Raw genomic sequence first — 11,575 nt, forward strand, 5'->3', positions numbered from 1 at the left:
TGATTGGTTGGTTTCATCACGTGATCATGACGTTGTTCGTTCCAATCGCGTCATCGATGACGTCATCATTGTCGTCACGTTCATTGACGTCACGATCATGTTAGGGAGTCGTGCTTGCACGACGACACAACGTGATGGTGACGTCAACCTAATATATATTACCCAGCTAGCACACATACGTTGGGCCAACGTCGGGCCGACGTCGAAAAATTGGTTGGCCGATGGTCGGTAACCGACGTTGGCTTAACGTCGATTTGGTAGTCGGCGCGACGTCGAAACCAACCGTTGGGCCAACGTTGGCCCAACGTCGGATTTCGACGTTGGGCGAGCGTCGCATTCTGACGTTGGCCCAACGTAATATTTTAATAATAATTACAAAAATATTACGTTGTTAGTATTACTATTAATAGTTTTAATTTGTTTGCAAAATCATTGCTTTTGATTCAAAAGATGTGCACACCTTTTGAATCAATAGTTTTTGCAAACAAGTTAAAACTAATTCTTTAATTAGTAAACTATTTCTTTAACTAAGGTGGAACTATTTCTTTAGAGAAAACGCAGCTATTTCTTTAAATAAAGTGCAACTATTAATTGAAATAAAGCGCAACTATTTCTTCTAATGTTTGTTAAAATGTCCCAATAAGTTAAAATAAAATTTGGCGCTAAGAAACAAAAGTAAACATTGATGCTGATTAATGAACCAACTTTAATTTAATAATTACACAGAGAAAATCAAAATTTGTTATAATAATCATTATAATTAAGTTAAAATAATCGTATAAATTATACACATATCTAAACATAATAATGTTCTTTCTAACTGCTTGGCATCCTAACGAATCTTGCATCTTTACTTCGCTTGAGAGCAACTACAACATTCGAATGCTCCTCGTTATACAATTTGATAGTCTTTGATAATCTTTAATTTGATAATCTTTGATTTTGTATCTTTCATTTGATCAGCTTTAGGCATTGCCATAACTACTGGTAAAATTATAAGTATTATGTTATATATATTTGTGTGAGTGTAAAATGCACATAAATAAAAATATAATAATTTTTTTTATGTATTACCTGGACAAAAATGGTGAAAAAACATAAGGTTCATTTGTTGATATTGCATTCATTTTTTCAAGTCATGGTCTATACAGAAAATTTTCGAATAATAGATTCAGTATTTCACTGCAATAATTAGAGACAAAAAGCTTCAAAACTCTACTATAAAATTACTAAAAGAATTCCAATTACCATTAAAATGCCACAAATATATATAATTAATACACTACCAAATAATTGTTACCTTCTCCCTCTTTAACAGCTGCCAAATGAATTAAAAAATAAACGCCCCTTTAAACATAACTGAAAAAAAGAACAATATAAACAAAAGCTTCATTCAGTAATTAATTCAGTAATAAATTCAGTAAAAAATAATAATGAAACAATAAATAATAAAAACATAAAATACAAAAACTACACAGAAACAAGAAGTTATATAATATATTATAACTTTAGGACATTTTAACAACATACAATTATAATGCAGATAAGAATTATAATACAGGAATGAGGTACACGTATATTTACTACCAATATCTTATCTTCGTAAAACACATGCATTTACTTACATCTTTGTAAAACAAAACCATCTACTAAAATATGTTGTCTTTGTTAAACACATGGATTTACTAATAAATAAATACTTAACATTAATGCTGATCAAAGAAGCATCTTTAACTTTGTAACACAGAGAAAAATCAAAATTTGTTGTAACAATAATTATAATTATATTAAAATATTTGTACAAATTATACACATATTCAAACATAATAATGTTCATTCTAACAGCTTAGCATTCTTACAAATCTTGCATATTGATTTCGCTTGAGAGCAACTTTAAGGTTTGAATGCTCCTCATTATACAACTTTATATAAACATTTGAACTTGCATCTTTCATTTGATGAGCTTTAGACATAACTACTGTTAAAATTATAGGTAAGAGGTTATATATATTTGTGTTTGTAGATAACAGTAACATAATTTACATATTTTTATATTCAATAAATAATCTATATCAAAGTAAAAATCTATATTTGAAGTAAAAAAGTAGTTAATAACAAACACATGCAAAAAATATTTGGTTTATACAAATAAAATGCATATAAAACATAATAAAATAATTTTTTCAATCTACCTGCATAAACATGGCAAAAAAATGTGATTTAAAAAATACTAATCAGTACATTTGTTGGCATTGCATTCATTTTGTAGAATACCACAAATGCATATAACAAAATGCAACACTAAATTGGTAACACTTATTAAGTATTACCAAATAATGAACTACTAAAGACTTAAGTGGTTAATAACTATTTAGACTGTATAGACTGTATAGTTATTAACTACTTAAGTCTTTAGTAATTAATAACTCTTTAATTGTATGTAACATACTATATGATACTGACTGTATCATACAGTGTTTGACATGCAGTAGTTGTCTATATAGTATAGACAGTGTTATGCTTTTTATGTACTACATACATTATGTTTATGTACTACATACACTATTATTTATAATGTGTGTACTACATGCATTAGTACTGTATGTGGTACATACATTATTAATTAGATATTATTCAACTAGATAAATTAACTAGATAAAACTGAGGGATGATACAATTAACTCATTGTAGTTGATTGTATCATACATCAGTTTTAAAAATCCTACAGTTTGTATCAATAACATTATGACATAATGTTATTGATACAAACTACATGACTTTTAAAATTAATGCATGATATCATGCAAATTAATCGTATATACGATTAATTTATGTGTATGTACAGTACATAAATTATTAATGTATGTAGTACATACAAGAGTAAAACAAGAGTTTATTTAACTTTAGTTTATAATGTCATTAAAAACTAAAAACATTATAAGCATTATAATTTATATATAATGACATTATAAACATTACAAACATTATAATTATACATAATGACATTATAAACATTACAAACATTATAATTATACATAATGACATTATAAACATTATAATTTAATTAAACAAACTCTTGTTTTAAAGAAAAATTAAAAACTGCATCTTAATAGATATAAAAATTAGCATGTTTGTATTTATTTTTTTAATGATTTGATATTAAATTCGAAATTACTCAATACTCAATTAGTACGAAATTATTATAAAATCATGAAATTCAAAGCAATAAAATACTCTAATAAAAAGTTGCGCCACACAGCTTTTAAAAATGGACGAAAACTTTTTTAACGCTAAACCCGGTATCACACTGTACGCATTTAAAAATGGTCGTACTTCGACGTTGGCCCGACGTTGGTCCAACGTCAGCGCGAAGTTAATAAAATTGGCCAACGCTTCCGACGTTGGCCCAACGTCGGCCCAACGTATGTGTGCTAGCTGGGTAGGTTTAACCCTTAATATGTTAGGAAGGTAACCTTCTTGTTTGCTTTATTATTTTTTATATTTCTAAATTGCGCGGTTTAGTTCGTTGAGGACTGGGAACTAGTTACATATTTTGTTCATTTTATAACGATGTTATTTAAGGTTTATTACGGTTGTTTTTACGTTTTAAAACGGTGTTTTTTTCGTTTTTTTACTAACGCGTCCGCATATATATTTTATATATAACGTTGACAAATATTTATTACTTTAATGAATGCTGTTTCAGATGCTCATTTTTTTATTTCAGCATTTTGCTTCGATGTTTGCGGAGTACCACAAAAGTTGTTATGCTTCCGCTGCCCTTTGATTGGTAGACAGCGTGATCAATGACGTCCGAAGAACGTGATCAATGACGTCATCGATGACGCGATTAGAACGAACAAACGTTTGACGTCATGGAATATCACGTGATTTAAACTACCAATCAGAGGGCAGCGGAAGCGGAACAACTTTTTGGTACTCTGTAAACACATCATCATATGGATTGGGCAGTAGCCCGAAGAAGTCAATTGATGTGATGATTTGTAATTCGCGAAATTTAATTCGAAAAAAAAAACATTTACGAAAAAATATATAAAGAAACGAAATAAGAAAAGAAAACAAAGAGGAGGATTACCTTTTTTCATCGCACCAATTTTAGCAGCTATTGCAGCAAAAGCAGCCCTTGCGAGCAAAGCTGCTGCAGCTACAGCTATTGCTACGAAAGCAGCGCTTGCAGCTAAAGCAGAAGCAATTGCGGTAGGAACTGCGAAAGCAGCAGCGAACGGAGCAATAAGTGCTGGTTTTGGACAGAGAGTAAAAACGATGATTGATAATAATAAACAATAATACAATGTGTAATCGTAAATACTATGTATAATTTTATATCAAATATATATAATATTAATATATAATTTTTATTCTTCTACTTTTCTTTTTTTTTGTTGTTTGTTTAAAAACAGCTGCATACTTTATTTGTTCCTAATAAACACCACCTACTACATATTAACTCACCTGTTCCTATTGTTATAAACAATATAAAATAAGTTTTTTTTTTTTCGTTATTACTTCATATCAATCAAGATGACTCTCGTATGCTATACGTCGTTTTTTGAAAAATTTATTAGTGAAATAAATGAAACACCTTTATTGAACAATTATATTACAATAAAATTGAATTCGAATATGCGAGTTGAAAAAATGGAAAAAGCGTTTTCACTCACTGTTACAGCAGAAAAATTAATGACCTGGACGCATGATAAAATAGCGAAATTGGTGGAAAAATCAACACGATTAAGAAGTTTAATCGATAACGGTTGGTTGGATGAAGAAAATCAATTACAGAAATATTCTGAAAAGCAAAAACTCTATTTGGATTTCGAACATCAATTAAGAAACGGCATCTTCTCAGTTCATCATCAAACGGTATCTTCTCAGTTGATCATCAAAACGCGCAAAACGTAAAGACAGGAGAGTCAATAAATAAGTGTTGTTTAATAGGAACAAATAAAAAGATCGCAAAACGTAAAACAGGTGAGTAAATTAAATAGCTGTTGTTTATTAGGAACAAACTAAAAGAGCGCAAAACTGAATTTATGAAATAGGAGCTTGTTGACTAGGAACTAATAAAAGATTCGAAAACAAATTAAAACCGAAACAGGTGAATCAATAACGATACGTATAAATAAGATGGTAAAACAGTAACTCATCAACGAAATTTAACGAAATTCAAAATGCTATCCGACGATGATGTGTTTTACGATGGTAATGAAAATGATGGTGAGAGACAAGCAAAGAAAAGAAAAATTGAATCGAAATCGAATCAAAAAAGCAAAGAAATTTTTTTAAAACTCTGTCACTGTGAAAATATATTTTTTTTTTGTGATATTGATGTAAAATATAAAAAATCTCTTTAGAAATGCAAAAAAAGGATAATAAAACTATAGAGAAAATTTATGAAAAGGTTGTGAATGTTTATAAAGAGAAAACGTCAACTCTTGAACGATATCGAAGGATGATTGTTGAAATGATAGTTGGTGTATCTGAATGCGACATGTGCGAAGAAGTATGGTTAAATAAAGAAAATGTGATAAGAAAATGCGAATGTTGTAATCTGAATATATGCGATAGTGTAATATGTCGAGAAGAACATGAATAGGGAATAAATTTCAATTACCAACTGTTCGAGTTTGATGATATATAGACGATATATGAGATAACTTTTGTAATTTGTATTTGTTAAATATATTTTGTATTTTTTTTAGATTTAACTAACATGAATACATTACTAAGTGGTGACGAAATGGTTCGAAAGATAAAACGAATGAAGAAAAAGATTAAATCGTTAAAACAAGAAAGATTTATGTTGAACCGAGAAGTTACCGATTTGCTTTGCGAAAATGAGAATCTCATAGACAAAAATGAGAAATATAAAATGAATATCACGAAATTAAAGAAGAACTGTTTTGTGTTAAAAAAAGAAAATTGACTCATGAAAAATAACATTAAGAAGAAAATGTTATTATAAATAATTATAATAACGATAATTTTTTCGATCGCCGTCGTTTGGTTTTCGTTATTAAATTTGACGTGTATGCATCGTTCGTCTATTTTAGTCACCGTTCCCAACGATCCGTTGTGCAATCGTTCGTTCAGGTTTTTGACCAGCATCACCCACTTTCACTTCCAACTTTTGCGGCAGTTGAAACGAAAACCCTCGAGTATTATAATCGCTGCTCGTGAACGCGTGCGTCTTTTCGCTTTTGATCAAACTCAACATGAAACGGTTGTGAACGACGTATTCGGGGTTTTTAAAATAGAGTCGAGGAACGTTTCGAGGCGGATCTTCCACGTAACGCGAAATGAGCCACGACAGATTTTCACGATTTCGCTCATCTTTTTGGAACCGCTTCCAATTCCGATTCCGCCCAACGAATGTAACGTCGTTCCGCCTTCAAATAAACTGGCTGCTATTCCCGTGGTCGCTGTCATGCGACATTCCGTTCCGATCGATTTTAAAATCGATAACATTTTCGAATCATGTAGCTTTTGCTGTAACCAGCGCTTCCTGTTAAAGAAACGTTTCTTTTGGCATCCACGTTTTTCATGAAAAACATTTCTTCTTCTTCTTCTACCTTTTTCGAGAAACCTTTCTCTTCTTTTTCCTTTTTTTTTTTTTTTTTTCGTCTTTATGAATATTTCTTTACGAGCGATTTTTTTTTATACGCTTTAGTTGTTGATTCAGCTGTCTTTTGATTCTGACGATTGTCTTGGTGATGTATGACGTATATCTGACGTTTAATATTCAGTTGCGCGATTGTTAAGGCAACGTAATAATATTGGTTTATACTTTGAAAATTTATCGATTCGGAGTTTAAAAATAGCACCGTTTTTATTGTAAACGCATTTGTTTGTTTAAACAACTGTTTAAACAATTCAATAGTATAAAAGTGTTGCTTTTTTCGAAAGCGAAATCATTCAAAACCAAATCGAACAAGAAGAAACAACTCACCGAGAAGAAACAAACTCGAAACAAAAAAAAATGTCGAAGAAATTCGGTTATCCTAGCTTATCAGAAGCCACTTGCTACATGATTTCAAACGTGGAAAAGGTTGTCAACGGTTCAGTCAACGGAGGAGGTTACGTTCAAGCTCATGTGGTTCCTCTTTTTTAATTAGACACTCTTACTTTGAATAAAGTGTTCACCACCGTCGATCCCACTTTTTACAGCAAACCCGTCAGAGTGAACTTGCCTTTGAAAGCCGATCGACGATGGACGACCATCAAAACGGTACGGTACGCCTTCGTATTCGCTGATTGATTTTAAAAAAACGGTCGAAAACCACTTGCTCTTTTACAGAGCGGAGAAAAAGTTTTGCAACGACGATCCTTCTGTCAAATGAAACATGATTTTGAACACCAACAAAGAAAGATCGTACGAGGTTCGCGAAGAAATGGATCTCTTTTGCGTGCAACTCGTCGATACCTCGAACGCCGAAACGATGTTGAAAATCATCAACGAATGTGTGAATTTTCAAAACGGCGTTTGGGAACGTGAACACGCTGAAAATCCTTGGAAGGCAAGAAAAATAATGAATCGCGAATTTATCGTTCAGGAAGTCAGCGCGATGGAATTTTGCATCGATAACAACGAAAGATTTTTACCCTTTTTACCCCGAAGCGGAACAAATTTCCATCGTCGATGCAACACTGTAAAAAAAGAAATTATTTTTATTAATTAAAAAATATTTTTAAAAAATATTGCGTTTTTTTTTTTCAGTTTTTTTTCATGTAAGTATGAATATAATTAGATAAACAACATCATTATTATATTAATGAAGTACTCCAAAAACATTATCGGTGTATCGATTATGATTACAATCGAGAAAAATCTTACGAAAAATCTTACGAAATCATAAGAAGATGGTTATGAATTAAAAGTTATTCGATGGAAGATGAAATATCGAATGAAGAATACGTTTATTGGAATCAAATCTTCACCAAAATAGAACGAAAAGATCTAATGTTTGTTTATTTAGCTACTTATTAATATAAAATACATATTTTTTATTTAGAAAAAAAAAATATACAATGGAAAAAACTTTGAGTGAGGAAATAAAAGAAGCCCTCGAAAAAAACGATGTTTTTCGGTCGACTAAAAAACGAAATCGATAAAAACGAGCAAGATAGAAACCTGTTTTGTTGTAAATGTTGTTGCAACGAATTTTGGAAAGATTATTGGAAACATTTAAATTGGAAAAAGTTATATATAACGTAGTTTTAAATAAATAAATAAATATATATTAATCTCTTTCAGCATATAATCGGAATCGGAAAATATTATTTCCTTCACGAAACCAGAGAAAATTCTTAATCTATTGACAGATGTCGAATGCAAGATTGTATGCATCAGAATTGACGATGGAGATGAGGATTATAAAACGGTTGTTGAACGAAGAGCAAAAGATGCACTCGATTTGTTTTACAAATTAAGTCGAAAAGTCGAGCGATATATCAAATAACAACAAAATGTTGATTTGTCAACCTCATTACACAAAAGCAATCAACAGCTATGTTGTATTTGAAAAAATGGAAAAGAATGAAAAAAAGATTAAACGAACATTACGCGCATAAAACTGCAACTTATAGGTCTTGCTTCGTTTGTGAAATATACATGGAAAAGAGTTCCTTTAATTGCACAAATTGCGAATCTTGCCATATTACTTTATGCAGCAAATGTGAGCGCAAACACCGACGAGTTCATAAAACCAACGATTCATTTATCGATTTTTCAATATTCAATTCACATTTATCTAGTTGACACTGTCACCGTTGAAAAAACGTTGTTGTTCTTTTATTTGTAAATGGAGCAGTTCTTTAAAAGAACTGCTCCATTTACATTTAAAAGAACTTCTTTTAATTGACGGTGTTGGTATGTTTATATTAGGCGAGATTGTTGCAATCCAATCAATAGCAAATTGAAGCTGTTGAGTTTTTTCTTTTCCGAAATATACAGCAAAAAAAACAATAAAGAGAAATGCTTTATAATTGGTTATATATTACATATCTATTTATAAATATTTAATATATATTTTCAAATTTTAAAACGGTGTAAAATACTATCTTTAGATGAGTTGTAAAAAAAAATGCACCCACTGCTATGGACGTTTCGATCCTTACAACAATAAAGAATGGGAAGGTGTGGGGAAATTCAAACATCATTATTTGTTTCTCCTGTCAATCGACAACAAAGATCTCCTTCCATTAGATAAAATAAATAAACTTTTAAACGAAGCAAACATCAAACAGATCATGCTTGCATACGAAAGATGTCCATTACACAATTTTTCTATCCGCTTGAGAGTATTGTTAATGTTCACGGGGTATCTTGTTTGAGTTATGAAGAGTTAACGCTGAAACATCTTAACGCTTTTAGAAGAGAAGAAAGAAAACATTGAAAACAAGATGTTTGACGTTATCAATTTGATTAATATTGCCGAAAACAAAGCAAGAGAACTTATTCATTTGAATATGTAATTTTATCTTTTATGTAAAACATGTAATTTTATTTTTTAGAAAAAAAAACATTATATGGAAGAAAACGTGAAAACTATTTTTGAAAAGAGCATTATTGAACGACGGAACGAAATGGCTCAAGTCGAACATGTATATATCCTTCGAATAATGAAAATTAAGTTTTTGCGAACTGGAATTGGATAAAAAATCGAACAAAGCAACGGACAATTTTTGAATTTAAAAATTTAGACAAAACAATCTATTTTTTACGCTCAGATCGATGCGAACCAATGCAATTATCGAAATCAGTTCGGTGACTGAGAGAGTGAAGATTGTGATGAATCTCGCATTCATTCCGACTCATTCGCAAGTGGCAATGTGTAGAGCATTTCTGTTTCAGCAATACTACGATTTTCAATTCAAAATCAACGCTCACAACAATTTGCACAACTTCGCCAGACAACTATACGAATGGTTTGAAAACGGGAAATATGTTTTGAGAAATCTTCTCGAATATCACAACTTACCTTTTTTCTTTTTGTGTGCAGAACGACAGAAACCCGAGAGAAGACAGTAATTTGGAGGTGATCAATCCCGATCTAAGAAAGTTTAACTATTTGTTTTCTATTCGCATCAAACCTCAAGACAAATCCAAAAAAAGTGGTGATGGGAATCAAATTCGAATCACTGTTCGCGTTTAAAATATGGGTCATTTCTTCGCCGAATAGCCCAAAATAGGATTTTCTTTTCCAGTATTTGTTCCAACATTTTTTGCGAGTTTATTCGAAAAACGTTTTAATCGTTCCAGGTATGGTCCGGGTATGAAATATCATTGCAAGTTTGGCAAAAATAGACATTTACACGATATGTGGTATTGGAGTGAGTACGGACATGATTTTATAAGGAAATGACACAGTTTTGGAAGACCGAACAAGTGTTTGTTAATCAAATTGATGTACGTCTATTTATACGAAAGAGTTTCTAAAGAAGAAAAGTATTGCGATTGTAAAAGTCTTTTGCTTTGGTAATGTGGATTTTGCTATGAAAAGATGATACTTTTTTACAAAAATAAACTTCAAAACGGCAGAAATCGGTGGATAAGAAAAGAGCACGTGTTTAGTTTTAAAGCTGGATTAAACCGTGGAGAAAATGATCGATGAAACAAATTGCTTTGTTCAAAAAACTGAGGTGGAACAAAAAAAAACGCTGAGCTGATATCGAAACATGATTAAGGAAATAGGAAAAGTTAACGAGATTGCACTTTAAGATTTTTGCAGCGAAATGTGGTTTTTGAGAGACGAATCGGTAAAAACGTGTTTGTGTTATATATATATATATATAGAAGAAAATGAATGGAGAAAAAACTTTGATTGGCAGTGTGAGTTTGATAATTTTGTTTAATGAAATAAATTTTTGTTTTTTAGATTGCATAACAAAAAAAATGAAAACCAAAAGCAATGTTGGTTGGAGACTTGTTTGATGCCAAATTTCTACAAATGAAAAAAAAATCACACACAAGATATACGACATGGAACTCGAAGCATTGGAGGATTTTGCCGAAGAGAACATCGATGATGAGATACGATATATGGAAGAACCTATACAATTATCAGAAATGCAGGGAACTTTGCAAACAGTTAACATCAAACATGAAGGACCATGCTTTCAAAGACCTAACCTGTACACCGAAGACAGTAGAGGACCTCGATACAGGTATACGAGTGCAATTAGAGGAAAGGAAAATATTGGAAACGCACGTCGACGAGTACCTTATGAAAAGGGAAATCGAAACAAGGGAAATGCTACGAACAATGAAAGAATGGAAAAGGGAAATGGAAAACCTAATGAAAGAACAAGTATGGATAAAATGGATTGCGAAAACGAACAAGACCATGGAGGATTCGAACACCTCAGCGAATTCCTGCAAACAGTGAAAGAATTGGGAGAAGGAGACGTAACATTCAATCTCGAAGTAACAAAAGCTAAATTTGAATTGAGTTATATAATACGAAAATGAAATATATATTAACACATTGAAATAGGATTTTTTTTTTAAAGGACGAAATAATGAACGACTGGGACGAGCCATGTTCCACCTGGT

The 11,575-nt window shown here is 31.3% G+C and overlaps 1 long non-coding RNA gene across 4 annotated transcripts; it reads right to left on the reverse strand.

Annotated features, from left to right (window-relative positions):
* Nucleotides 1–668: 668 nt before the first annotated feature.
* LOC149878793 (uncharacterized) lies at nucleotides 669–1,974 on the reverse strand. 4 transcript variants are annotated; one of them, XR_016446954.1, is made up of 4 exons: nucleotides 1,860–1,974; nucleotides 1,301–1,359; nucleotides 1,075–1,143; nucleotides 669–984 (listed from the first exon to the last, which is right to left on the reverse strand). It is a non-coding gene; the product is annotated as an uncharacterized LOC149878793 (long non-coding RNA). The 4 variants fall into 4 exon arrangements; XR_016446955.1 differs by lacking the exon at nucleotides 1,860–1,974 and adding an exon at nucleotides 1,531–1,603; XR_016446956.1 differs by lacking the exon at nucleotides 1,860–1,974 and having other exon boundaries at nucleotides 669–981; nucleotides 1,301–1,472.
* Nucleotides 1,975–11,575: the final 9,601 nt, after the last annotated feature.

This window comes from Hydra viridissima, unplaced genomic scaffold (assembly GCF_058129835.1).
Source record: "Hydra viridissima isolate aposymbiotic clone 2 unplaced genomic scaffold, HvirCarnegie_v1 scaffold_14, whole genome shotgun sequence".
In the NCBI taxonomy this organism is placed as follows: Eukaryota; Metazoa; Cnidaria; class Hydrozoa; order Anthoathecata; family Hydridae; genus Hydra; species Hydra viridissima.